Here is a 26,068-nt window from a genome sequence, read left to right as displayed (position 1 = left end):
TACAGGTTTCTGAAAAAATTCCTGGTTCTAATTACCAGCTTTCCCACATCCCCTCCAACAATTATCGTTTTCCTTTTCTACCATATTAGCCAATCAGCTAGGAATGAGTTGGTACCTCAGAGCTGTCTTAATTTGTATTTCTCTAAAGAATAGTGATTTAGATCATTTTTCATATGAGTATAGATAGGTTTGATTTCTTTGTCTCAAAACTGCCTGTTTCTATCCTTTGACTATCAATTGGGGAAGATTTGTATTCTTATAATTTGATTTAGTACTCTCTCCCTCTCTCTCTCTCTAAATATATATATATATATATATATATATATTGATATTGATATTGATATTGATATTGATATTGATATTTTTGTCCCCAAAGCTTAGATCTTTGAGTTTAGATTGTTATGGTCATTTACAATAATATATTGTATACCTAATCTATTCTACCACTCATTTCATATTGGTACCAGATTATTTTAATAATTATTATTTCATAAAAAGTTAGACATCTGATAGAGCTAGACCACCTTTCTTCATTTTTTTCATTGATTCCCTTGATATCTTGACCTTTTGTTTCTCATGGCATTTCTCTTTTGACCTCTTGTTGCTGGTAATTCATTAAGTCTTTTTTTTTTTTTTTAGTTTTTTGCAGGGCATTGGGGTTAAGTGGCTTGTCCAAGGCGACACAGCTAGGTAATTATTTTATTTTATTTTTTTTGAAAAATCTAAAAAAAAAGATTTTATTTATTTGTGTTTTACAATTTTCCCCCCATTCTTTCTCCCCCTCCCCCCCGAAGGCATTCTGTTAGTCTTTACATTGTTTCCATGGTATACATTGATCTCAGTTGAATGTAATGACAGAGAAATCATATCCTTTAGGAAGAAAAATAAAGTATAAGATAGTAAAATTACATAATAATATAATGTTGTTTTTTTTTTCTAATTTGATGGTAATAGTCTTTGGGCTTTGTTTAAAGTCCATAATTCTTTCTCTGGATGCAGATGGTATTCTCCATTGCAGATAGCCCAAAATTGTCCCTGGTTGTTGCACTGAAGGGATGAGAAAGTCCATCAAGGTTGATCACCACCTCCCTGTTGTTGTTGTTAGGGTATAAAGTGTTCTTCTGGTTCTGTTCATCTCGCTCCAGCATCCGTCCAGGCTTCCTTGAATTCCCATCCTTCCTGGTTTCTAATAGAACAATAGTGTTACATGACATACATGTACCACAGTTTGCTAAGCCATTCCCCAACTGAAGGACATTTACTTAATTTCCAATATCTTTTGCCACCACAAACAGGGCTGCTATAAATATTTTTGTACAAGTGATGTTTTTACAATTTTTCATAATCTTTTCAAGGTATGGACCCAGTAGTGGTACTGCTGGGTCAAAGGGTATGCACATTTTTGTTGCCCTTTGGGCATAATCCCAAATTGCTCTCCAGATAGGTTGGATGAGTTCACAGCTCCACCAACAATGCATTAGTGTCCCAGATTTCCCACATTCCTTCCAATACTGATCATTGTCTTTTCTGGTCATATTGGCCAGTTTGAGAGGTGTGAGGTGGTATCTCAGAGATGCTTTAATTTGCATTTCTCTAATAAGTAATAGTTTGGAGCATTTTTTCATATGACTATGTATAGCTTTGATTTCCTCAGCTGTAAATTGGATGCAGGCCCTTATTACCAACTGCCTAAACTATTACAATGGAATATCAGAATATCAGAGTTGCAGTGGATCTCAGAAGTAATCTGAAAGCAATTACCTTTAAAAGATATTAGATATGGTGTCAGATGAGCCTTCTGTTCTCAGAGTATTGCCTCCTTACTATGGCTTGAATAAGATCCCTCCATCATCTCCTAACTTCCTATACTTTCTCTGACTGTTCCCCAAGCCTAGAATTTTCTTCCTCCTCAGCAACATCTTTTGGCCTCCATGGATTCTTTCAAGTCTCAGCTAAAAATCCACCTTTTGGTCAGCTGGGTGGTGCGGTGGATTAGCAAGGCAATGGGGTTAAGTGACTTGCCCAAGATCACACAGCTAGGTAATTATTAAGTGTCTGGATTTGAGTTCAGATCCTCCTGACTCCAGGGCTGGTGCTCTATCCACTATGCCACCTCACAGCTAGGTAATTATTAAGTGTCTGAGGTAGGATTTGAACTCAGGTACTCCTGATTCCAGGGCCAGTGCTCTACCCACTTTGACACCTAGATGCCCCAATTCATTAAGTCTTAAAGGTTTCATTGACCTTTTTTTAAAAAAAACCCAAAACCATCATTTTTTTAGAACAATCTGCAAAATAAATGTGGCTCCTATCCCCAAAATTATAGATTATGAGCAATATCATTTCAGAAAGCAAAGGAGGGTACAAGTGGATAGAAAATATAGTTTGGAAAAAAAATTATTGAAACAATCAGCTAAAGAATTACCTCAGTCATTTAAGTACAAAAATGAAAGGAAGGAAAAAAATAAGAAAAAAAGAAAAATTTGGCAAGATTACAAAAAGCCAATTTGTTTTTACTATCAGGAAGAATCTTTTGACTTTAGTAGTGCTGGATAGCAAATACTTATAGATATATAGTTGAAATGGCCATAAAGAGACTAAAAAGAGAGGTTAGCAGGTCTGACTAACTGAACATGATAGAGATAAAACAATCAAGAGGGAACTGAGGAACTGATTCACAAAGTGGGGAAGAAATAAGGGACCACTGCTTGCTTGAGCTGTAGCTTCTTGGAATACTAGTGAGAGTTAGGTAAGAGGTACACACTAGAAGTGGATAAGTAACCCTGAAAAGGACCCAACTGGCTCTCGTAGTAGAGGTGCTAACCCTTCCTTAATACCCCATGGCAAGCTTTCTGCCCCCTGAATGAGAGGTGAAGATTAAAAATTATTTTTTGGACATGGTTAATGCAGGAATTTATTTTGCTTGAATGCATATTTATGCTAAGGGTTCTGTTTTTCTGTTTTTCTATTTTCCTTTCTTTTTTTTCCAATGGGGAAAGGAGTTTTGTTTCTTAAAAAAATTAGTACTAAATGATACAGAAGAATCTCTCTGAATCACATATAGATTTAGAAAACCACATATCTATGTGCTCTTTTTTGTTTTGTTTTATTTTGTTAAATATTTCCCAAATACATTTTAATCTGGTTCCAGTAGCACAATGTTTACAGTTAAATGCACTGGGTGCATTTTGAACTGACTATTTGATATCTCCTGTGTAAAGGACACCATTAAAGACATGTTTGTATGAAAAGTGAGATAAGTCAATAGTAGAATTCTAGGTTTAGAGGCTGCTATGGACTTGGAGGTCCCCTAAACTAAATACCTCATTTTACAGATAAGGAAATGGTGACCTAGATTTAAACCTAAGTCCTATGCTGTTAAAGTCATTGATTTTTTTCTAACTGGTTCAATCTTGTCTGTCTATCTTACAAAAGAATGGACACCACAGAGTTTTAACTTTATTCCAAGTTACTTCACTTGGATAAGTTTAAGAAGGGCCAGAAGTGTTCAGATTTAAGTTTCTTCTAATGTGACTCAGTATATAAGAGAGCAAGTTTAACAATACATGCCAGTCAGTTCAAAGTCCTGTATTAGATCAATAATGCATTATATAATATCCATAGCAACTAGGTGAAACAATGGACAGAGTGCTAGGTCTGACATCAGGAAGAACAGTTCCTATCCAATATCAGACACTTACTAGCTGTGTAACTGTACATATCAGTTCACTTCTGTTTGCCTCAGGTTCCTCATCCACAAAATGGGGATAGTAAAAGGGTTGTTGTGAAGAACAATGAGATAATAATTATAAAGTTCTTAAAGTACATAGTAATCACTATATTAATGATAGCTATTAGTATTATAGCTCCCTAAAATGGGAGAATTTCATGAGATTACAGGATTTAGAAATGGAAGGAATCTTAGGGATGATCTGGTCCAATACTCCTCAAACTTGTTTGACTCTAGTACAAGATTATTCAGTGTGAGGAATTAGGGCATGTTACTGAAGAGTCTGGAGACTTGCCTTTGGGAGTGCAATTACAAATTTCAGACAATTCGTGGTACACCTAGCCAAAACTTGAAACTTACCTTTTGAGAACTTTTAATATGATCTGGCCCTATCTTTTTACAGATAAGGAAAATGAGGAAATAATTTACATAAGTTAGACAGTTAGTGGAAGAGCCAGTATTTAAAGCCAGGTATTCTGAATCCTGTTAAGTTTTGGGTTTTGTTTTTCCCCATAATATCACACTATCTTATTGCACTGAAACCCAAAATACAGATTTGTGAAGACAAAATACACAATGTTTACAGTTAAAGAGAAAATTGTGAAGTATTTTTCATCTACAGAAATTAAGGGCTTTTGATTTTTTTTTAGGGTTTTTTTTTTGCAGGATAAATGGGGTTTAGTGGCTTGCCCAGAGCCACACAGCTGGTAATTATTAAGTGTCTGAGATCAGATTTGAACTCAGGCACTCTTGACCCTAGGGTCAGTGCTCTATACACTGTATCACCTAGCCACCCCAAAGTCTTTTGATTTCTAGAGATGAAGGAACATGATAAAAACCCCAGTTAAAATTAGCAAGCCAGAAAAAACAATCCATGATTGCCATCAGGATGCAGATCTAAATGATGGAGTTCTAAAGTGCTTAGATGGAAGCTCAGATATATCAATTAGCATACTAAGAAAATAATCCAGAAAGACACAAAAATCTCTTGGCTATATTCAGAGAAGTGTTTTCTATGAAGAACCAATTTTCTGTTCTTATATTATCTCTTAATAATACTTGCTCGGGGCGGTTAGGTGGCACAGTGGATAAAGCACTGACCCTGGATTCAGGAGTACCTGAGTTCAAATCTGGCCTCAGACACTTAATAATTACCTAATTGTGTGGACTTGGGCAAGCCACTTAACACCATTCACCTTGTTTAAAAAAAAAAGAAAAGAAAAGCATAAAAAGAAAATATGGAAGTGATCTTAGGTTCTTGAAGTCAGTCATGGGCAAGCTCTGGCAAGTTTCACCAAACTAACAAGCATCCTTTTGTCTGGTGTCTGAAAGACCTGCCTAGAAAGTTAAGAGAAACGTTTTCACCACCAGATTGGTCACAAGATGGTAGTTTCTGGTAAAGAAATATGTGAATCACAGAATTTCAGAATTGGATGTCACACAGTCCAATCATAAATTAAAAAGAATCTCTACCACAGCATAACTGAAAAGTAATTATTTGAACTCCTTTGATGAAATGGAATATGCCAAATGCTAAGGCAGCCCATACCACTTATGGATGGCTCAATTGTTAGGAAAAATTTCCTGGAGGTTCAATTTATACCATTCTCCCCCCCCCCCCCCCCCATCTTTTGCTTCTAATTCTCTCTGATCCTCTAGGACCAATTCCTCTCTCAAATGACAGTGTACTTTATGGTTGTTGTCATGGTCCCCGTAGAATGTTTTCACCCACAGTTCCATCAAACAGTACTCCTATGTCCTTGATTAGTGTTGTTTGTTAAACTTTATTGCCTCTGTACACTAACCAATCATCCATTTCCTTTCTAGATTGTGGGAACCAGGAGCTTAGAAGCCCAAGATCACATCATCTTTTCTTACTAACACTAAAATTCAGAAATGCTTCTTGATCTTCATTGGTAGAAGTTTCTCACTGGAATCTCTCCACAAAGATGAGATCATAGGTCTGGAGTAAAAAACAACAATAAACCATATCATTGGCACAGATAAACTTCCATTTAACTCACACTTCCACATTTTGTATTTGTGAAACCAATTTTTGGTGTCCAAGTATAAAATCTTAATTTATCCCTATTATATTTCATCTTATTACATACAACTTAATTCGATCTTTTTTATCCAGTGGGTTAACTCAGCTCTGTGCCATCTGTAAGATCATATACAAAGATGAAGGCGGAGCAATTAGCATCAATCTGTTAATTAATCTGCAGATGAAATTAAGGGTTTCTGAAGTATTGAAGTAGGATTCTGTATAACATGCCTATGAGGTTCAAAACCTTAGTGTATCAACTTCACTTTCACCCATCATATTCAATATGTTGCCAGTTCTTTTAATCCTATCTTCCTAACATCTCCCCTGTATGGTCCCTGTTATCTTATGATGATAACATCAAGCTGGTATAGCTCTAAATTATTGCATTAGCCTGATGGTTGACCATCTTGCCTCAATTTTTCACTCAGCTACCAGATGATCTTCTAAAGCTTTTATCTGACTGTTTCACTTATTCAATATAACGAATATGATATATTTTTTTTAAAAGACAGTCATAGAAATTCTTACAAGAAAAAAAAGAAAATACTGTCTAGTTACATAAAAAAGTTTAACTACTGACCCAAAATAAGTTTGAAAGTAGAAGAGGAACAATCAATTGCAAAAAAAAATTTAATTGCTAGTAATGAAAAATGCTTGGACAATCAGTATTCCAAAATGAAATGGATAAACTAGAATGGGGCACATTTCAGATGCCACCTCCTACACTGTAAGTTGTATTTCCATTTCCTATTTCTTTTGAGGGGCAGCATCTCTTCCAATACTGGTCTTGAACTTGAGATGATCAGCACAAAGCCATCTGCAAATAAGATGATTTGAAGGACTTTACCTTCTATGAATCATCTCTCTTAAATATTAAATGTATATACTTTTTGTTTTCAACTGTCAGGGAAAGATTCTAGTGAGAAAATTCCTTTCACTTTTTACAAATTATAGTTGGAGAGTTGCTTGAGGAAAAAAGAGATCAAATGAGTTCCACCCTCACATAGCTAGTATGCATTAATTATCAGTTTCTTCAACCCAGATCATACTTTGAGATTGGTTCTTGGGCTACTTTGTCTTATTAATAAGATAATAAAAACAAATATTTACCCAACACTTTAAGTTTTATGAAGAACTTTTTATATATCTTATTTGATTTTCACAACAATCCTGTGAAGTAGGAAGTATTGTTATCCTTATTTTATAGAGGGAGAAACTGAGGCTGAGAGAATTCAGGGCACTTGCCCAGTCACCCAGATAGTAACTGTCTGAGGAAGTATTCTGAAAATTGGAAAAATAAAATTGATTCTACTTTGTTATAGATTTCATTCATATTACTGCCAACATTTTATAGAATAAAACATTTCCATAATATAGTACAATAGAAACATATGTGTGTGTGTGTGTGTGTGTGTGTGTGTGTGTGTATGGTTCTACTCATTTTGCCAATGTTTTTGAAACTGCCCAAGTCATACTTATTTGGCTCAGAGTTGAGTTTGGAAATTCAGTTTTCTTGTAAATTACTCATCTGAGTTATGTATAACACTTCAGCTCTCTTGCTAATCATTTTTCTACTCTTGTTTCAAGGAAATCTGTTATCCTTGAAGGATGCAGGAAGATAGCATGGAGTCTGGTCTGTTAGCTAAGGTAGTCTGGTCCTCTATTGCTAAACCATCCTTGCAGTGGACTTAAAACAATAAACACTTCTTAATGATAGGATGGAAGGACTTATTGCTAGACTCTCATTCACAGTCATATTCCAGTGAGTCATGTTGTTCCTCATACTATGATACTACTAGCTTTGTAACCAATCATTCTGTTGCCCCATCTATGTTGCTGTCATATTCTGAATGCCCTTTCTTTTGTCTATAAAATAGAGCTGTCCCCCTCATTAGAAGTCTTGTGGCTTACTGAGGAGGTGAGAGAATCTTTTATTGGTAATTGCTAGCATTACCAGAAAATTGAATGGGTGCTGAACTTTGTGCCTCAGTTTACCGTAATTTTGATCTTAACAGCTCAAACCCAGGTTGTTGGCTCCAAGTACAGTCCTCTATCCTATATAGTGTCATGCTACCTGTGATACACAAATTATTTTGTTTTGTTCACAAATTGTTTCCTTTACATCTTGTCTCCAACAAGATTATGAACTTTTAAGGGCAAAGACAATATCTAACACACAATTGTAACCTGTTGTATCCCGAGAAAGGTGATGTTGAATAGTTTAAATAGCAATAGATTTAAAGTCAGAACCTTTGAGTTTGAATCCTGGTCTTGATACTAATTGTGGTTAACTTGATTCACTTTTATGAGCCCTAACTTCCTCCACTGTAAAATAGGAGATCATAAATTCATGGGCCTTTCTTTTAGCTAGGAAGTGGGTCAATAGAATAACTCTGAGATTATAGAGCAGCTTCATTATTCACTGGGCATGTAATTCATAGAGGGAGTGTCTGTAAATTCCATTTTTTGATTGATCACTATTAAAAAAAACAACCTATGTAATTAAATATTTCCTCAGTCAAAAGAAGGATCCTTTTATACTTCCTGGTCTCCATTTCCTCTTGTGATACTTTTTTCTAACATATGCCTTTTATCACTAAAACACTGACTCCCTTTGGGGTGTAAAAATTTTTTTGATCAGAAGCACAAAAAAACATCTCCTGCAGCTGTCTCCTGTTAATTCTCCTTGCCTCAAGTAACATCCAGTCTGATCCATCCTGTTTTTCCTTACTGCAATCTTAAGGTTCAACTACTTTTCCAAAGTGGGTTTTCTGCTAATCAGAGAAAACAACCTATCTAGGGAAGAAATTAACCTTCCCTGCAGATAGACTGTTTTCATACAATTAAGTCTATACATCTTAACTATGACCTTGTTTGATCTACTTCCCATTGAAAACCACTAATGATCTTAGTGCCCAAGATTTGAGTCTTATCCTAATTGTGATAAGGCTACCTACTCCCCGGGAATTCATAGTCCCTGAAAGCACACGGGACCTTACAAATCATTAGTTTAGCTCACTCACTTTACTGAAGGGGAAATTAGCAAAAAAGAAGAGTAACTTGACTTGGTTAGTTTCAGATCCTCTGATTCTAAATCCAAGTCTTTTTTTCACTTTGACAGTTTATTTGCTTTGTTCTTTATGAAAATATTTTGCTGGTCCACTGGAAGAATTTTTTGTTTTCCCTGTTCTCCCTGATCTTTGGAAAGTTTTTGACCCTGGGTTTCACATATCAACATGTTATTTGCCCCAAGACTGTGGCACAAAAATTGGCCTCTTACTCATATATAACTGGAGTTTGAACTTCCCACCCAGTGGAAGGAAAGCAGCCTGCCTACTCATCTTATCTGGAGCTTGTGGGGGAAGGAAAAATAAATATTATTAGATTAGGGGAAATGTGACTTTGTTGGGTTTTTTTTTTTTGAATTGTTTTGTGTGGTGGCTTGGGGAATTTTTTTTTTCCTTTTTTAAATGAGGGAAGCCATTCTGGAAATGTTCTGAATTCAATAACTGAATCTTCAGCTGTAATTTGAAAGGGATGGTACCCAGAAACATGCTATTTGATGACTGAATTTAGTCAGTGAAAGAAAGAAAATCTGTAAAATGTGGGATTTGGGCTGCATAATATGAGACCTGAGAGTTTTAAGTTAAGTAGTCAGGACAATTAGATCAATGTTGTCATTGATATCAGTTTAGGACTGAATGAATAATGTGGATTTCAGCAAAACCTCAACTAAAATATTGACTCCTGCTATTCTAAAAATCCAATTCACACCACAGAAGTAAATGCATTTATAAAGTCTTAGCTGCCTTGATCATTTCTAATTGGGTTAGACATTATCTGTAAATATTCTATGTGGGTCAAACCAAAGTCAATTATGACCTAGTGATATTGAAGTCAAATGCTATGGGTCAATTCTACATTGAATATTTGCTTTCTTTTCACTGGGTTAGGCTAGTAAACTTCATGGAAGCTCTGTCTACATTCAGAAAAGGGAAATGTCCCCAGAATCATAGACTTGAAAGGTTATCAGTACAATCCATGCTTAACCAAAAATTCCTTCTACGATATTCATGATAAATGATTATCCATCCCTAAAGGCAACCAGTGACACTTTCTCTAATCCTTAATTGTTTTGAAGCTTTTCTGAACCTTGGGCTAATTTGCCAAATACAATAAATCATCTAAGCATTCCCTTTCACATGACCATCTTTCAATTTTTTTGAAAACCATTATCATGTCTTCCTCTACATCTTCATTAAGGAATGATTTCCAATCCCCTCATCATCTTGATCTTCTTCCTCTGAATCATGCTCTACTAAGGGCAAATCAAGTCAGCAATTTGTCAGTGGTACAATGGATAAAGGACCAGATGCTTGCTACTTAATAAATGTGTGACCTTAGGCAAGTCCTATAACCCCAAATGCCTCATACCCAGGACTGTCTCCAGTCATCCTGAGTCATATCTGGCCACTGGATCTAGAGGATTCCAAAAAAGAAAAGTGATGGGGCGGCTAGGTGGCATAGTGGATAAAGCATCGGCCCTGGAGTCAGGAGTACTTGGGTTCAAATCCAGTCTCAGACACTTAATAATTACCTAGCTGTGTGGCCTTGGGCAAGCCACTTAATCCCATTTGCCTTGAAAAAAACCTAAAAGAGAGAGAGAGAGAGAGAGAGAGAGAGAGAGAGAGAGAGAAGTGAAGCTGGTGACTTAGTAAGCACCCCCTTACTGAAACCCAATTCACGTCTATGTCATGGCATGTCCTTCTTAATGTCATCGTTTTCTTAGAGAACAAAGGTAAAACAACAATGTTAAACACTGAAGATACAAAAAAATTTTTTCCCAATATCTATCTGCCTTCAAGAGATTTACATTCTGTTATGGAGAACAGAGAGAGAATAAAATATAAGACAATTGTTTTAATTGTGGGCAAAGAAAATATCCAGACAAAATGCTGTAAAAAAAAAAAATTGAGAAGGGAGAGATCACTTCTTGCTTGTAGGATCAAGAGAAACTTGAGGGCAGAGGCAGCATAAAGAACAGAAGGACCTTGAAAGGCAAAAATGAATTTATATAGAAGAATTTTCTAGAATTTTCCAAAAGCATTTTCTAGAAGAAAACAGGTTGACTTCAAGGATCAGCTACTAGATTAGTTTACCTGGAATGTAGGGGGGGAATAATAAAAAATGAGAAGCCAAATTGTAGAAGGCTTAGGAATTTCTACAGAGCTTTAAAAGCTAACAAGCATGTTTCTCATGATAGCCTTGTGAAGTGTATCGTGTCAGTCTTTTAAGATATATTATACAACTTCCATTTTACATATGAAAAAATGGACTCAGAAAGAGCTAGCAAGTGCAGAAGCAAGGACTTGAACTCATATCTTCTTATTCCAGGGCTCTTTACAGTATATCATAGTGACTTCATATCATGATTTGTTTGGGGAAAAATAAAATCAAATATTTTTAGTTTGTGATTTGTAAGTGGCAATGTGGAATGTGGGAATTTATATTTAAAGGCTCTGAGTTTGAATACCGGCATGGATATTTGTTATCCATGCAGCCATGACTTGTCAGTTTTTTAACCTGTACAATGAAGAATTTAGATCAGATGATTTCTTTAAGGTAGAATCATACCTGGAAAGCCTCTTTTGGTTACACACACATAATAAAGGCAAGACTTTGGAAGAAATGATTGAGATATACCTGCTTTTTTTTCCCTTTCTCTCTCCTCTCCCTATCTGCATTTACATGAGAGATCCAAAATCATAGGGTCCCAGATTCAAACAATCTTTTGTGGTTTTTAAAATCATTTGAGGCAATGCATATTGGCAACTAGTAATAAAACAAGAGTTATAAGTACTTTATAAGCTTAAATCAGTTTGAGATTTAGTAAAAAAAGACATTGATCCTAGGAAGCAGGAGCAAGTAAGTTCAAAGATTGACTTACATGCCTGCTGGCTTTACCTTAGCTTAACCAGCAGATATATTCCCAGAGTACGGTCCTTGGAGGCTGAAATTCTGGTATTTCACAGATCTCTTTCTCTCTTTCTGGAGAAAAGACATCTGACAGTTTTTTTCATAGTTTGATGATTGGGTATATAAAAGCTTTGCATTTTTTTAGCCAAAAGATATAAAACTTAAACATGAACTCTCAACTGAAAAAAGATGTAGAATGTTCTCTTTTTCTTATGGAGGAAAAGGTAGTATCTTGGATGAGAACTCTTTCCTGAAACTCATAGTAGAGAGAATTTCTACTATCATACTGACTATCATACTATCATACATAATGACATCTAATCACAACCAGAAAATTATCAGAACAAGTCTTGAAGAAAATATATACCTAGAAATGACTAGAAATGACTGCAGGATCAACACTGATAACCTTGAAGTACTAATGACATGATCTGCTCTCTTTATGTACACATTAGATATATATGTTCTGTATATGTGGTGCTTCTTTTTGATCCCTTTTTCCCATAGCTAGTGTGCATATTTGTAGGAGATTATATTTCATTTATGACAAAAATATCTTATTGTGCCTAATATGGAAATATGTTAAACACAATTGTACATGTATAATCTATGCCAGATTGTTCACTGCCATGGGGAAGAAGAGAAGGGAGAGTAGTAGGAAAAATGTCTAAATAAAAAGCTTGCAAAAGGATGAATGCTGAAAACTATCTTTGGAAAGAAATTTTAAAAATAAAGGGGAAAAATATCTTGTTACTATTTTAAAAATATCAACACAGCGTAACTATGTTACTTCATTTCTTGGCTTTGAACTAACTCATATCCTCTGACTGATTAGTAAGAAGAAACAAGTTGGTGGAAATTACTGTTCCATACACAGTATACTCCATTTCTCCATCTTCATGCCTTTGCATTGATCATCACATAAAGCTAGAATGCTCTCCCTCCTTGTCTCCTAGACATCCCTGGTTTCCGTCAAAATTCATCTATCTCCCCTTCTGGATGAGATAGAAGTTTCCGATCCCACCTACTGCAAAGGCAAGGCCACTAGTATTCACCAAGCTCATTTTTTGGACCAGACACAGTGGTAAGTACAAATAAAAGCAAAAAAAAAAAAAAGGTTGACCCTATCCTTAAGAAGCTTATGTTCTAATGAAAAATGGATGCATAAAAAGAAGCTGAAAAGTGTGGGAGGTAGGAGGGATAAATAAGAGGGAATATATCCTCAAGAGAGCATGTAGTTGAAGTCTGGAACATTGAAAGTAGACCCAGAAGTGGACTAAGTTTGGCCAGACTGGACCCTTCGCTAAAATGGAGACCCTGGGAAGATCACATTAGTGGGAGAAAGGGGCCAACATGATTAGAGGATGAGGACATCTTAGATACTGAGGAAAGTCTAAGGCATGAAAATAAAGGTAGGAAAATCAGAAGCAGAGCCAAGAGCCTTCACCTCTGCAGTTCCTCCAACTATCCTGTATCTATTTATCTTCTTTGTACCTAGTTATTTTCATGTTCAGGATCCTTTTAGTGGGTGAGCTCTTTGAGAGTAGGAAACAATTTTTTGCCTTTCTTTGTATCTCCAACATTAAGCACAGTATCTAGTACATAAAGAGTACTTAAGAATTGTTTCTTGAGTGACTGGCTAGTTTTGGGTGAATGTAGATGACATGCCCCCTCCCCAAACCTTGAACTTTAGACAGATTTTCTGGGGAATGCAGGTGCAAGTGTGGGTGACCTCAGGTATTATAAGATGCTAAATTTATTTTCAGTTTGAAATCTATTATCACAGGTCTTTCTGGTTTACTCTTCTGAGAGTGAGGTGGAATAGCAGATAAGACAACATTTGTTCTGTTTGGAAATAGTTTGTGGAAGACAAAGCACTATTTTCTAATTCCTGCTAGGATGCCTCTGCAAATTACCAACCCTCAATTGTTTTCAATATTTATTTTTGCTCTTTTAGGATTAGGCTGCCCTCTCATCAAATAAATTGGCTAAGGAAATTGTCCTTTTTAATTACTGAGCAAAGACTTTGAAGATGACTTAAAATCTTGTTTTATTGAAGACATAAAGGTTAGGAAATTGCAAGAAGATACATAACTCAGTCCAAGACAAGTAGTTTACTCTGTTGATACTCCATTCTGTCTGGGAATGTACAATGAAAGAAAAACAATTAAAAAGCTAGAGATATTTCTGGATAAACTATCTTCTTGGTATGATTATATTTTGAAACTTCTATATATCAGACATAATGATGCAAATTAGAAATCCTTCATAACCTGATGAACCAGCATCAATATCTTTCACTCACAGTGGATTGTGTGGTTTTTCAATTGTGTCCATCTCTTTGTGAACCCATTTAGGATTTTCTTGGCAAATATACTGAAGTGGCTTGCCATTTCCTTCTCCAATTTATTTTATAGATGAGACAATTGAAGTAAACAGGGTTAAGTGACTTGCTGAGGTTCATATAGCTAGTAAATGCCTGAGCCAGGAGATTTAAACTTAGGGAGATGAGTCTTCCTGATTCCAGATCTCTTGCTTTATCCACTGCTTAATCTAGCTGGCCATGACTTAAACCACACTGCACCATGGTAGAGATTTGCTCTAAATCTCTACTTTTCTTTTTGCCCTCATTAGGAGATCATATGGCAACTAGTATTCATATATTGCCTTTTCTTCAATTTTGGCTAATTAGCTCAGTTGTAGGTTCTTTGGTGCAGTGGAAAGATTTGAATTTAGAATCAGTTTACCTGAGTTAAAATTCTGGTTTTGTCCCTTAGTACATGTGTGAACTTAGATAAATCACTTACTTCTCTAAGTCTCAGTCTTCTTTTCTATAAAATGAGATTAGACTAAATAACATGTAAGGTCTGTTTTTGCTGTAGATCTATGATTCAATGACTTCAGAATAATATAGTGCTAATGGTTGTCATTTGAATCTCCCTATTGACCAATTAGTTACATATAGTAAGATATAACAGTTTGGTATAGCAAAAAAATTTTAAAGAGTAAGAGAAGACTTCATAGAGAAGGTGATATGTCAGCTGAACCTTGAAGACAGATAAGGGATCTAAAGGCAAAGGTGAAGATTGATCATGTTCTAGGAATGCTTGGAGGTAGGAGATGACATTTCAAATGCCAGGAATGACTAAATAACCAGTTTGGGCTGATAGGAAGTCATCTATAATAAAACTGGGGGTAGAATCAAGATGGCACAATAAGAGGAAAAATTTTTACCTTACCTTGCCCAGTAGACATCTACAATGGCCTATAAAATGTAATAAACTAAATTTTGATCAATAAAGCCACAGAAAAAGTCACAATGAGACATTTTTCTGGCTTAGGCCAACTTAGAAGGACAGAGAGGTTTGTGGACATTGCATCTGGGAACTGGTCAGGAGCATTGGCAATAGCAGCAATGGCAGGGATGAAAAGAAAGCTGAGACAGACCACTAGGGCAGGAAGCATGTAGATAAAAAGAGCTACCAGGAGATCTTTAAACTAGTTCTGGGTGCAGGAGTAGGTACCATCTGGTAGCTCTATTGCCTCTTCCCCTGATCTGAGTCAGGGTGGAAAAGAGCAGTAACTAGTCAGTGAGGGCACTAGCTGGGTACTGAGCAAAAACGAAGTTCTGGAAATGTAGCTATGTGAATTTCATCTCAAGAACAAAGCATTGAAGCAATTCTAACCTTTAGCTTTTAATCTTTAATTGTGGGTCCAAAATTGTCAAATGTTAAAAAAAAAAAACACTAAAGGAAAGGTCCCATATTCCAAAATATTCATAGCAGCTCTTTTTGTAGTGGCAAAGAATTGGAAATTGAGGGGATGCCCATCAATTGGGGAATGGCTAAACAAGTTAAGGTACATAAATACTATAGAATACTATTGTTCTATAAGAAAACATAAATGGTTGGACTAAAGAAAAGCATGGAATGACTTGCAAGTTCTGATGCTGAGCGAAGGGAGCAGAACTAAGAGAACAATGTCCACATTAATATCAACATTGTGAGATGAACAAACTTGATGTAAACAGTTCCTCTCAGCAGTTCAGAGAGCTATGACAACTGTATTAGACCAGCCATGGACTATGTTATCCCCATCCAGAGGAAGAAAAGCAAAACAAAACAAAACAAAAACAACCTTCAGAATCTGATGAATACTTTATAAAAATTATCTCTTATGTATCTCTTCCTTAATCCTAATTCCTCATATCGAAAATGACTAATCTGTAAACATATTTATCAAAAATATGTATGTACAATGCTATACTGACTGACTCGTCCCTGAGGGGGTAGGAAGGGAGGATGGAAGGAAATTTTGTAACTTAAAACTAAACATGTGGGGTGGCTAGGTGGTGCAGTGGATAGATCACTGGCCTTGGAGTCAGGAGTACCTGAGTTCAAATGTGACCTCAGACACTTAATAATTACCTAGCTGTGTGGCCTTGGGCAAGCCACTTAACCCCATTTGCATTGCAAAAAACAAAACAAAACAAAATAAAACTAAAAACTAAAAAAGAAAGTAAAATATAAAAGGATAGAAACTCAGGCCAAAGGTTACCTCTTAGCATGGTACAGAATCCATCACTAACCTAAAGTCCAAAATCAAGAAATAGATTGGAAGAATGAGCAAATGAAAAAGAACCAACAATTAAGAGCTATTGTGGTGACAGAGAAGTTCAAGACACAAATACAAAGGAGAATGACTTGAAAATATCTAAAAGCAAAACAGCCCCCCCCATGTAGATTGTATACAAACGAAACAAGAATTCCAAGAAAAAGCTAAATAGTTTAAAGTAAAAAGCAAAAAATTGCTTTAAAAGTCAAATGAGATATTTATAACAGTACTTTTTTTGATAGTAAATACCCAGTATCAAATGGATTTACAAGTGAATTCTATTAAACATTTTAAAAGAACAATTAATTCCAGTACAACATGAACTGTTTAAAAAAAAAAAAGGTAGAGGAGTCCTTTGAAATTCCTTCTATGTCACAAATATAGCCTTAAATCTTTAACCAAGAAGAATCTGAATTGTTCTTCATATATTTCATCTTTTCTTCTCTTTTTTTTCAGTCTTTTGAATATATTTACTTATTTCTTTTTTGTATCCCCCTAGGGAAGCACAGAGCTTGGCACACTGTAAATGTTAAAATGTTTATCAGCTGGTTGAAAAGAAAGTCCCTATGGTCAAAGAGCTCATAGTCCAATGAAGGAGACAATATACAAATAAATCAGTACCAGCAAGATATACACAAGATAAAAAAAAATAATCACCAGAACTCAGACACAAAAACTAAGAAAGATCCAAGTAGAAATGGAGGGCAGAAAAGAGTTTTCCTAAAGAATTCTTTAAAATAAATTATTAGGGGCAGCTAGGTGGCACAGTGGATAAAGCACCGGCCCTGGAGTCAGGAGTACCTGGGTTCAAATCTGACTTCAGACACACCTAGCTGTGTGGCCTTGGGCAAGCCACTTAACCCCGTTTGCCTTGCAAAAAAAAAAAAACCCTAAAAACAATTATTAGTTAAGGAGACTAATAATATATCACAAAGATCATTATATTACAATCAGGCTAGATTTATACCAGGAATACAGAGATGGTTCAATTTTAGGAAAACTAGAATCATAATTGAGCATATTAATGACAAAAATAACCATATGATTATTTTAGTATGATGGAAAAATGTTTTATTACAAAATGCAATACCCATAAAAAGCATAGGAAGAAATGGAATTTTTCTTTTTTTAAAAAATACTTTATTACTTTGCCAATTATATACAATAGTAGTTTCTACCTATCATTTTTTTGTAAGGTTTTGAATTTTTCAATTTCCCCCTTCCCCCCTCCCCCACCAAAAGGCAGTTTGATAATCTTTACATTGTTTCCATGCTATACATTGATCAAAATTGAATGTGTTGAGAAATCATATTCTTGTGGAAAAAATAAAATATTAGAGATAGCAAAATTATGTTGTACACAAGACATTAAAAAAAATTGAAGGTAATAGACTTTGGTCTTTATTTAAACTCTACGTTTTTTCTCTAGATACAGATGGCATTTTCCTTCACAGGTACTCTAAAATTGTCCCTTATTATTGTATTGATGAAATGAGCAAATCCATTAACTGCCCCGACCCACGGGGCAGAAAAGTGGGGTGTCGAGGAGGACCCAGCCTGAAAAGGAATGGGTGAGAATAAGGAGAGTGAGACCCAAGGATGGTGGATAAGGTCTGAGTTTATTTGAGAAAAATACCTGCTTATATTTTGTAGAGAAGGAACAAGGGGATTAGCTTAGGGGTGGAGTTGGTATGCCTTGGCCTGAGAGAAGGGATAGTCTGTGGTCAGTTTGTTCTTGATAATGGAGGGTGACCTTCCTTTATCTTGGCCCTTGGTATGCCTGGAATTTTGTTTGCTCCTTTTATCTTATCTGACAGGGGGCTTCTTGGCTCCTGGTATGTCTGGAATTTATTTGCTCTTTTTATGGGGGCTTCTTGGCCCCTGGCATGTCCCCCTTTTTTATTTTAAATTTATGGGCAGGATCCCTGTCTTAGGCTGTGCAACTTGGTTTTCATGCTTGGTATCCGTGACCAGGAGGGGACCTTAGCAAGGTCCTTGTTATCTCCTGTAGGATCTGATGTTCCCAAGTCATGGAGTTGCACTAAATCCCGTCATTGGGTATCACTGCAGCCCTTAGGGGGTGCCTTTCCTTGAGCAGAGGCGCGCATACCAAGGTGGGCGAGGTGTAAGAGCAGCGAACCTCAAGGGTTCCATTTGGGGGTCCTCACAGGACCCTTGGCTTTTCAATTGGTGATATAAAACCGAAACTGGTTTTCCAAGGGCTGAGTCAATTTGGGATTTGATAAAGTTGGTCAGTCTCCTGAAGGCCCATGGTCCAAAAGAAATTAGAATTAGGAAGCCAATTAATGGGCCTAGAAGGCTTGGGAGCAGAGTAGAGAGCCAGGGGGATGTGGAAAACCAATTTTTATACCATCCCTCACCTTTCTCTCTCTCCCTTTTTCTTTTTTCCAGGCTATCCTTAACCCTTTGCAGACTGTCTTCTACCAGGCCAAGTTTATCCTTAAAAAAACAGCATTCTTCCTTTAGTGCCGCGCAGAGCCCCCCTGTTGTAAAAATAACAAATCAAGACCGCATCTATTTTGTAATGCTACTTCAGCTAGAGAGGGAACAGAATCTTTTAGGTGTTCTAGCCCTGCTTGAAGTTCTGAGAGATCCTTATCAATAGCGGAGCTAAGCTGGGTGTACTGTGCATTGGAGGAGACTAAGGAAGCAATACCTGTACCAGAGCCAACAAACCCAAGTCCAATCAGGACTGCGAGTGTAACTGCTGTCAGGGGTTCTCTTTTGTCTCTGATAAGGGTACCCCTTCCATGTTCCCAAAATTGGAGGAATTCCTCCGGGTAGTGGACAGTTAGGTGAGGAAAAAGGGAGACAAGGACACAATAGTCCTTTTTCTCAAGGAATTGTTTGGTGTCCACAAAGGTGGTTAGTCCTGAGGAGCAGGCAAGATAGGTATTAGGAGGGGCTACAGCATATCTATAGGAAGTGTTAATAAGGGTACTTTGGTTACATACTGTGTCTAGCTGAAGAGGGGGGAGCATTTGTGGGCCAAGGAGACAATTTCCCTGACCAGAGATTTTTGCAAGAGTGAGGCCTTGGGATTCCCCAGTGCCCCATCTGAGATCATCTGTTCTGTTGGAGTGTGTGATGTTCCCGAATTGAGCAATACCTTCATAGAAGGGAGGGGAAGAGGAATAGCAGATCCAGCATTCTTCCAATGAAGAATTCTGTATCTGGGTCAAAGCTTGTACAGAGGCATTAATGAGGTGATCCAGTACCCAGTTCCTGTCATCTCACAATCCCATTTTTACAATAGAAGTCCCCCGTTCTACCACATTGTGGGGCTGATGAGCGATGGTATCCCGGGCAAACATAAAAAGAGAGGGTCCCAAGCCTCTCTTTTCTATCTTGAGAGCCACAGCCTGTCATGCGATCATCGGACCCCCATACTGCGTCCCATCCACTGTTCCATTCGGATAATCGACAAAGATCTGGGTACAGGGGAAGCCAGGGTGTCGTGGAGTCAACTTTCGAGGTACTCCAGATGCAGAATCCTTGAGCATCTTCGACTGACCCAAGTGTAGTTAAGTAGTTGGTATGAGCAGGACAGGGGAAGGAGCAGGCACAGGACGAGTGCCTTCATGCTGGATCTTTTATCTACAAGAGAGCACAGAGGGGGATTCCTCAGGGGGTTCCCTGGGTGGATTATGTGATTTTACTAGACGCTCGGGTAGCCATCTAGCATTTTGAGCTGATGAATCATAAATACAGGCATGTCCTTTACCCCAGATAAGGACTGGGTCAGGTCCTTGCCATTTGTTGGAGATGGGATCTCTCCACATAGCCTGTGCATAATTGTGTTCAGTAGTGGGATGCCAAAGGAGATCTGCTGCAGATTTGGCATTAGCATCAAGGGAGAGGAAATTGAGGACAAAGAGGGCATGGTTAAGAATAGTTTTAGCATTGTTAAATCTTGGGGTAGAGTGTCTCTGACCCTTTCTGTAATTTAGTAATCATGTTTTTGAGCGTTTGGTGGGCTCTTTCTACAATGCCCTGTCCTTGAGGGTTTTTCATAAGCTCCCTTAGAAGTTTTATAGGTAGTTGAAGCAATGGTTTGACAATGATCAAAAAAATCAGCCTTCCAGGTGAGGAACTGTCCTCGTGTAAGTACTGCCTGGACGACCCTGAGCCACTCTGAGGGGAGAAGATATCCCCCACAGGAGATGGCTTCTAGTGCGGAGAGATTAAAGGGGGCATTAGGCCCCAGGGGCAGGAAGGCAGGGGCAGTTAGGTATGGAGGGGGAGCGGAGGCTAGGGGCCAGTCTGGGTTATTATATCTAGCAGCTTCTTCCTCAAGTTCTGCCTCATCGCCTGGGTCTAGAGGCTCTGAATCTGGGTCCATCTCTGGACTGGGCTGGAGATTCTTATTTCTTGTAAACACTGGGCAGGTTATGGGCTCCTCTGCTGGTGTTATCTCAGAAGGGAGAGGAGGATAGAGGGATTTGCTTGGGGGGATTTCAATAGCTGCTGAGGGAGATCTAGCTGGAGTTTTAGGGGGCTTCGCTTCCTCTTCTTTCAAAGACTTTATAGAGGCTGTACGCGAAAGAGGGTGAAGGCAGGACTCTGCAACTGAAAGAAGCTGTTTTTTTGTGGGGTCCCTGGTTGCACTTTCCACTATGTCTCTTATAAGACCCCAGTAAGAAAGGGCTGAAACAGGGACGGCATCGGGTCCTTCTATTTTCAATTTCTGATTAAGATCTCTTTCTACTTTCTGCCATTTGCCTGGGTGGATCTCAGGTCCTGTTACCAGAAACCACGGGCATACTTCATCTATAAAAAGGAAGAATCTAACAAGATCCTTTTTCTTTACTTTAACTCTCCTGTCTTTAAGTGCCAGTTTAAGGTCCCGTATAAAGACCTGTTATTTAGACAGCTTGGAACCCATGAGAAAAGAATGAGGCAGACGTCACTTACCTGTTCGTGGGGCTCTCCGGAGCGATCAGAGGGGGTCGCGATCAGAGGGGGTCGCGACGATTCTTCTTTATGGGGTCTGCCTGGCAAGAGTCCGTGCCTCGAGCCGCACGATGGGCGCCACGTGCCCCGACCCGCGGGGCAGAAAAGTGGGGTGTCGAGGAGGACCCAGCCTGAAAAGGAATGGGTGAGAATAAGGAGAGTGAGACCCAAGGATGGTGGATAAGGTCTGAGTTTATTTGAGAAAAATACCTGCTTATATTTTGTAGAGAAGGAACAAGGGGATTAGCTTAGGGGTGGAGTTGGTATGCCTTGGCCTGAGAGAAGGGATAGTCTGTGGTCAGTTTGTTCTTGATAATGGAGGGTGACCTTCCTTTATCTTGGCCCTTGGTATGCCTGGAATTTTGTTTGCTCCTTTTATCTTATCTGACAGGGGGCTTCTTGGCTCCTGGTATGTCTGGAATTTATTTGCTCTTTTTATGGGGGCTTCTTGGCCCCTGGCAATTAACGTTGATCATTACCCCCCATGTTAGGGTGTACAATGTTCTTGTTCTGTTCATCTTGTTCTGCATCATTTCATGCGAGTCTTTCCAGGCTTCTCTGAAAGGCCATCCCTCCTGGTTTCTAATAGAATAATAGTGTTCCATAACATACATATGCCACAATTTGTTCAGCCATTCCCCAATTGATGGACATTCACTCAATTTTCAATCCTTTGCCACCACAAACAGGGTTGCTATGAATATTTTCGTATAAGTGATGTTTTTACCCTTTTTCATGATCTCTTCAGGGTCTAGACCCAGTAGTGGTATTTCTGGATCAAAGGGTATGCACATTTTTATTGCCCTTTGGGCATAATTCCAGATTGCTCCCTAGAAAGGTTGGATGAATTCACAGCTCCACCAACAATGCATTAGTATCCTAGATTTCCCACATCCCTTCCAGCATTAATCATTGCCTTTTCTGGTCATATTGGACAGTCTGATAGGTGTAAGGTGGTACCTCAGAGATGCTTTAATTTGCATTTTTCTACTCAGTAATGATTTTAGAGTAATTTTTCATGTGACTATGAATCGCTTTAATTTCCTCACCTGTAAATTGCCTCTGCATATCCTTTGACCATTTATCAATTGGGGAATGGCTTTTTTTTTATAAATTTGACTCAGTACTCTAAACTTTAGAAATGAGTCCTTTGTCAGAAATACTAGTTGTAAAAATTGTTTCCCAATTTACTACATTTCTTTTGATCTTGGTTACAGTGGGTTTTATTTGTGCAAAAGTTTTTAATTTAATGTAATCAAAATTATCTAATTTGTTTTTTTAATTTTTATTTAATATTTATTTATTCTCATTTTGTACAAATAATATTTTTATACATTAATAAAATATTCTTGTTTAAGAGTAAACAAAATACCCCCTTCCCAGAAAAAATATAGACTCGCTTGAGTGATAAAGTAAAGGGGAGAGAAAAAAATTAAAATTAAAATTAAAAAAAATAATAGTAATAATTGTAGGTACGGCCAGATGGCGCATTGGACAGAGCACCAGCCCTGGAGCCAGGAGCACTTAAGCCCATATCCAGCCCCCAGCAATCCTCCAGCTGTGTGACATGCAAACCATCCCAACCCCACTGCCCTGCAAAAAACAAAAAAAAGGAAAAAAAAGACCCAAAATAAAATAAAATAGTAATAATAGTAGGGGTGGGCGGCTAGGTGCCAGACAGAGTACTGGCTCTTGAGGCAGGAGCACCTGGGTTCAAATCCGGCCTCAGACACCCAACGATCACCCTGCTATGCAGCCCCAGGCAGGCCACCCAGCCATATTTGCCCTGAACCCCCTTCCCCAAAAATAATAATAATAAAAAATGTGCTTCAGTCTGTGTTCCAACACTAAGAACACTGTTGCGGGTGGATCACATTCTTTATGATAAGTCCATCACAAAAGTTACTTCTGTATTTTTCCACTGTTGCCATTGTTGATCGCAACTCCCTCCTTTCTTATTTCTCCACTACCATGTACTATATTTTCACTCTCCTTTCACTCTGACTCTGCTGTAGGGTTGCTGAGTGGCACAGCAGACAGATCCCTGGTCCTGGGGCCAAGAGGCCCCAAGCCCCATACCACCCCTTAGGTCCAGCATCCACCTGGCCCTATGGTCCTGGGCAGGCCTTCCAATCCCAGTCCCTTGCTAGAAGTAAAAAAGAAAATGAGTTATATCTGACCACTCTCCCCCCATGGTCCATCCTCTCCTTCATTTACATCTCCACCCCTTCCCCCTGTCCTCCCTCTCTCCTTCTTACTCCATATGTCTATACCCCATTGAATATATATGCTGTTTCCTCAACTAGCCACCTCTGATGAGAGCAAAGGTTCCCTCATTTCCCCTTGCCTTCCCCCTTCCATATCATTGCAATAGCTCATTGTAATAAAGAAAAATCTTATTATATGAAATATCTTGGCCTATTCCTCCTCTCCTTTTTCTTTCTCCCATTACATTTCCCTTTTTTTCTATTGACTCCATTTTTACACCATATTTTATTTTCGAATTAAGCTTTCTCCTGTGCTTCAACTATAAAAGCTCCCTCTACCTGCTCTATTAACTGAGAAGGTTCATATGAATATTATCAGTATCATTTTTCTATACATGCAGTTCATCCTCATTAAGTCCCTCATATTTACCCCCTCTCCTCCAATCTCCATGTTTCACCTGAGTCCTGTATCTGAAGATCAAACCTTCTGTTCAGCTCTGGCCATTCCAAAAGGAACATTTGAAATTCCCCTGGTTCATTGAAAGTCCATCTTTTTCCCTGGAAAAGGACATTCAGCCTTGCTGGGTAGTTGATTCTTGGCTGCATTCTAAGCTCTTTTGCCTTCGGGTATATTATATTCCAAGCCCTACGAGCTTCCAATGTAGTTGCTGCTAAGTCCTGTGTGATCCTGACTGCAGCTCCATGATATTTGAACTGTGTCTTTCTGGCTGCTTGTAATATTTTCTCTTTGACATGAGAGTTCTGGAACTTGGCTATAATATTCCTAGGGGTTGGTTTTTGGGATCTCTTTCTCGGTGGGATTGGTGGATTCTCTCCATTTCTATTTTGCCCTCTGCTTCTAGATTATCAGGGCAATTTTCCTGTAGTAATTCTTTGAAAATGATGTCAAGTCTCTTTTCCTGATCATGACTTTCAGGTATTCCAATAATTTTTAAATTATCTTTCCTAAATCTGTTTTTCTATATCAGTTTTTTTTAGATTTTTTTTTCAAGGCAATGGGGTTAAGTGGCTTGTCCAAGGCCACAACGGCTAGGTAATTATTAAGTGTCTGAGACTGGATTTGGACGCAGGTACTCCTGACTCCAGGGCCAGTGCTTTATCCACTGCGCCACCTAGCTGCCCCAGTTGTTTTTTCAATGAGATATTTCACATTTTCTTCTAATTTTTAATTTTTTTGGTTTTGGAGTATTGATTCCTTATTTCTGGTAAATTCATCAATCTCCCTGAATTCTATTCTTTGTCTGAAGGATTCATTCTCCTCAGAGAGTTTTCTTATCTCTTTTTCCATCTGGTCTATTCTGTTTTTTAAAGCATTCTTCTCCTCAATAATTTTTTTTTTTGCAAGGCAATGGGGTTAAGTGGCTTGCCCAAAGCCACACAGCTAGGTAATTACTAAATGTCTGAGACTGGATTTGAACTCAGGTACTCCTGACTCCAGGGCCAGTGCTCTATCCACTGCACCACCTAGCTGCCCCCTCAATAACTTTTTGAACTGTTTTATCCATCTGACCTAAGCTGGTTTTTAGCATGCTATTTTCCTCAGCATTTTTTTGGATCTCCTTGACTAAGCTTCTTACTTTATTTTCATGTTTTTCCTGCATCTCTCTCATTTCTTTTCCCAGTTTTTCTTCTATCTCCCTCATTTGCTTTTTTAGCCTGAGCCCAATTTCTGTTTTTCTTGGAGTCTTTAGATGCAGGAGCTTGTGCTTCCTCGTCTTCAGACTGAGTGTTTTGATCCTTCTTGGGCTCACAGGCAAAATATTTCTCAATGGTGTTGCTCTTTTTTTCTCTGCTTGCTCATTTTCCCAGACTGAGCCTGGTTTGGGGGTGCTTCCTAAGCTTTTGGGACACCCCCACGAGGGTCTCAGTATGTGAGGCTCTGTCCTCCCTCCTGGTCTGTGAATGACCATACGTGCCCCCCTCTGCCACAGGGCTGAGGTGGGGGGGGTCCTGCTGTTCTGTGGGGGGGCCTAGACTGCGATCAGGTTCTAAATGCAGTCAGAAGCCCAGTGTCCTGTTCCAGGGATAGAGGACAGAGCTGGGCAGGCACTCTCTGCTCCCTCCCTAGGCTCAGCATGCTCATGCCCTGGGGGCTCCTGCTTAGGGCTTCTGCTTCCTGTTCTTGGATCTGGGCTGCCTTGTGACCACTCTGCTTGTTGTGTGTCCTGAGGGCTGGGCTCCACGTGCTCGCTCTGGCAGAGGTCCCCCACTTGTCCCCCAAGTTGTGCCAGGTGCTCCCTGGGGCATAGGTCAGGAAACGCCCTGCTGCTGTGAGCTGCGGCTTCCAGTGCCCTGGGGCTGCCTCCGGAAGGCTGAAGTTCTTTGGCTCTGGTGGGGCACCCCTCTGGCAGGCCGCCCCTCCAACCCTGAGGAGCAGAGCTTTTCTGCTCTTTTCCAGGTTACCTTGAGTTGGAGAACTGCCTCACTGGGTCCCTCTGTGGGTTCTGTCTCTCAAAAGTTTAGTTAGAGTCCTTAGTTTTGAAGTTTTATGAGAGA

The 26,068-nt window shown here is 38.5% G+C and overlaps 1 long non-coding RNA gene across 1 annotated transcript in view; it reads left to right on the top strand.

Moving 5' to 3' along the window:
• The window catches only part of LOC141504504 (uncharacterized), a 142,740-nt gene that overhangs the window by 27,340 nt on the left and 89,332 nt on the right, over positions 1–26,068 (top strand). Inside the window, exon 2 of the long non-coding RNA XR_012473390.1 lies at positions 12,713–12,840. This is a non-coding gene — a long non-coding RNA (uncharacterized LOC141504504). The remainder of the gene's footprint in view (positions 1–12,712; positions 12,841–26,068) is intronic.

This window comes from Macrotis lagotis, chromosome 1 (assembly GCF_037893015.1).
Source record: "Macrotis lagotis isolate mMagLag1 chromosome 1, bilby.v1.9.chrom.fasta, whole genome shotgun sequence".
Taxonomy (NCBI): Eukaryota; Metazoa; Chordata; class Mammalia; order Peramelemorphia; family Peramelidae; genus Macrotis; species Macrotis lagotis.
This window is presented reverse-complemented; position numbering and strand designations above follow the sequence as displayed.